The sequence below is a fragment of the Papaver somniferum genome, chromosome 5, assembly GCF_003573695.1.
Source record: "Papaver somniferum cultivar HN1 chromosome 5, ASM357369v1, whole genome shotgun sequence".
NCBI lineage: Eukaryota > Viridiplantae > Streptophyta > Magnoliopsida > Ranunculales > Papaveraceae > Papaver > Papaver somniferum.
This window is the reverse complement of record NC_039362.1, coordinates 193,513,971-193,517,830: the sequence shown is the minus strand read 5'-3', so window position 1 is coordinate 193,517,830 and position 3,860 is coordinate 193,513,971. Positions and strand designations below refer to the sequence as shown.

The 3,860-nt window shown below is 37.7% G+C and overlaps 1 pseudogene; it reads right to left on the bottom strand.

Annotated features, from left to right (window-relative positions):
- Nucleotides 1-2,487: 2,487 nt before the first annotated feature.
- LOC113284824 lies at nucleotides 2,488-2,587 on the bottom strand (annotated as a pseudogene).
- Between the last annotated feature and the right edge of the window lie 1,273 nt (nucleotides 2,588-3,860).

Genomic DNA, 3,860 nt, shown 5'->3' with positions numbered 1-3,860 from the left:
GATTTAATCGAGCTGTGGCCTATAAAAGGAGAGGAGATAAGTCATATAAGGGATACGAAGCCTTTCAGAGAAGTTTAGAACACCACAGAGCTCCAGAGATCGAGTTGCAGGAAAATACCTTATTCTGCTACTGCTGCTGAAGAGGAAGAACACGAAGAACATTGACGCACAAGTATCTGTCGCAGAACACTATCGCTATTCAACAGCAGAAACCATCTATCGTTTATAAACAATAATTGCATTAGGTCTTTAGCTACTGTTTCCTCTTTGTAATAGAGATTCTGCAACATCTTCACACTGTTGCGAATCGGCAGTGTTATCACTTTTTCACCTCCTTGTACACTTTTGAGCTATAAAAACATATTTTGAGAACATGGTTAATATAAGGAGCTAAACCCCATTGCTGAGGCGCTAGAGGAAGCTATTTTTCCAACAAGAAATGGTATATTCTATTTTATCTATTTATTGCAATTTTATTATGATTATTTTCCTTGAACTAATATCGAATATGATTTTTATTTGAGTAATTGTGATCTATTTTGATGGAGTATGCTTAGTTTAAGACTTTTGATGCTCCATACTTGGTATTTACAATTATTGCTTTTGAAAATCTACTTGTTGCAATAGTAAGAATCAAATTTAACGAGAAAATTGAATGAATACAAAGATTGGATTAAATCACCTTAAACTTGGAAAATAGTGGAATCTTAGCCTCAGTGTTCTTTTAATATTGATACCAACTTTGTCAGTGTTTGTTATAATTATTAGTGAGTTTTATATTTAGTTTTGAATTTAAGTCTAAAGTTATCCTTCACAAGTTCGAGAATCGAATTACTTTTTACCACTATCTACAAATCACATCAATTTTTGGCGCCGCTGACACGTACTGGTTTTTAGGGTTTTAGATTTATTTATTTATTTTTATTATTTTTGTTCTTTTTTATGTTTTTGGGTATTTATCTTGTGTCTACAGGTTCTGGATCAGAGAGAAAAGTGAGCCAAAGAGTTTGGTGATCTCATAAAGACTTGGAGCTAAAGATTAAAGCAAAAAGAACAAAAAAGAAGACAATTTTATTTTAGACAATTTTATTTTAGGGTTTGTTTATTTTCTTTTAGGAAAAAAAAAAACTGTATTAGGGTTTATTATTTTTGTAATTTTTCTGTTCTTTTTGGACTTTTGGACTTTTGGAATTTGGGACATTATTTTTTTATTACCCTACGGAAGGGTACTTTAAATATAAACTGTTTGCAGAGAAGGAGGACAATTACGATATTTTCTCTGCACCTTGGGTTCATACACTTGACATCGGAGTCAGTGGCCCGAGTCGACTACAACCGATTCATCCCCCGTCTGGAACGGGAGGTAAGATTCTAAACACTCGCGAATCCCCTGTCAGCGAGTTAATGGATTCCTTCGTATGCATATATGTTGAGGACTGAATACAGACATTTATTTTTCTAGTAAAGGGCAAGGCTTGGCCATACAAGATAAGGGTTCGGATTTCATCACCGTTCTCTTCTTGCCCGCTTTAGGAACACGTAACCTACGCGAACCTAAGCCTAAAATTTTGACTAGAACGAGACCGATAGGGTAACGAGCTTAACAGGAAAGTCATTCGAAAAATATTGGTTACTCTTTTAAGCATACTTCGAAGTTCTTGACGGTTTCTGTAAGTTGAATGCGTGACTGTGCCGCCTTGTAATACCGGTGAGGCCTTGGGTATCAAAGCTCCACCGAGCTTCCCTCGCCTCTATTCAACTTACTTTAACTCGGATTGATTCCAGAGGGGTTTGCTTAAATTGAAACGAATTCCCGTTCGAAGGATTAGAAGATGGTCTAGAAACAATCTAAGTGGAGCCATCATGCTTTTTGTTTGCTAGAAATCAATAGGTTTGATTTGGTTGAGTCGGCCTTGATCTGTGTTTGCTTACCCTTCCAATTTAGAAAATTCTATTGTATGCATGAACTTAAAAGAGACGCACTAGGTAGATTTGTTAAAGAGAAACCTAGTAGTTCGAAGCGTCTCGATTACCTTAATCTAGAGAGTCCGACTTTTGAAGAGTCTGTTTTTGAACGTCCTTTGACTGAGGAGAGAATCCCTGTTGCTCCTATAGCGCCATAAATGGCAACTTTGAAAGCTTTGTTGAATCCAACTAGGACTACTCGTCCCTCATGTATCAGGTTAGCTGAGATGGAAGCAACTTATGAACTTAAACCTGGGACCGTACAGCTGCTCCCAATCTTTTTAGGGAAAGAAAATGAAAACCCCTATTTCCATGTTAGAGACTTTGAGGAAATTTGTAGTACCCTCAGGATTAGAAACCTAGATGATGATGCTTTGAAACTTAGGTTATTCCCCTTTTCCCTGAAAGATAAAGCTAAATCGTGGCTATATAGTTTGGCTTCCGGGTCAATCGAAACGTATGAACAACTTACATCTGCCTTTTTGAACAAGTTTTTCCCTAGGAACAAAATATCGTCTATTAGGACGCAAATCTGCACGTTTTCTCAACAGGAGGAAGAAACTTTGTATATGTATTTGGAAAGGTTCAATGATTTATTAGCCCAATGTCCTCATCATGGTTTAGAGAAGGTTAGGTTAGTTCAGATCCTTTATGAGGGTTTAGATTATCCCACCACAACCACAGTAGAATCTATGTGTACTGGTGGATTTGAGAACCAAACAATTGATGACGCGATGACATATTTGCATGAAGTCGCCGAGAAGACCCAACAATGGGAAAGTAGTAGGGGACCCCAGAAAACAATTATTCTCAGCAGAGGAAACGTTAATAGGGTAGAATGAGGCTATGAATCATATGCCAAAATTGCTGCTATAGCGAAAAGGTTAGAATCTTTAGAAGTGGATAACACTAGTGGTAGATTGGATCCTTTTTGGGAAGGCCATAATTATGAAGAGCAAGCCAATGCTTTATATAATGACACTAGGTTTGATAATCGTCAGAAGTTTGACCCATATTAAGAAATCTATAATCCTGGTTGGAGGAACCATACGAACTTTTCATGGTCTAAGAGCCAGAGTCAGGGTCAGTCTAATAATTCTAATGCTCCCCCAGGTTTTGGCTACACTAGGAATACATCAGGCCCAGAAAATAAAACGACTAGCTTAGAGGAATCTATTAAGATGTTAGCAAAAACTCAGGAAATGTTAGCACAAAGCCATGTTAATTTTCAACAGGAAACCAAGCAGAATTTTCAAACTAATGCTCAGAGCCTTGCTAAGTTAGAACTTCAAGTCGGCCAAATAGCTAAGACCTTAAGTGAGAGAGATAATGGTAGGTTCCCTAGTCAGACTAATCCCAATCCTAGAGGAGTTCATGAAGTAGGTACAAAACCATCGAATCAATTGAATGCTATTAGAACCCTTAGGAGTGGTAGAATAGTAGACAATCAGGTAACCATGCCCGATAGTGAACATACTGTAGTTCACCCCTCAGGACCACTAGCTAAGGAAACTGATAAAATTTCTGATGATGCCAACTCAGTTCCCGAGAGGTATGATTCTGTGCCTAGAGCCCCATTTCCTCAGCTATTAGTACCAATGATAGACAAGTTTTTGTGTCTAATTTGTCCTCAATGCCTGTATTTTTGGAACTCTATTTTTGTACTAATATTGTGTTTTTATGTTTGTTTAGGTGTTTTTGGAGAAAATACCTTTCTGTGGAAAGAGTTGCTCAAAAAGTGATGATTTACACCCCGGAGAAATGTACCGAAGGCACCCCAGAAATGCACCGGAAGCGTCCCAGAAATGTACCGGAGGATCCCAGAAAAATTACTATTTCCACCCAAATTACTATCGGCACCCCTACTCTGGATAGGGGCAACCACATTTAAAAAA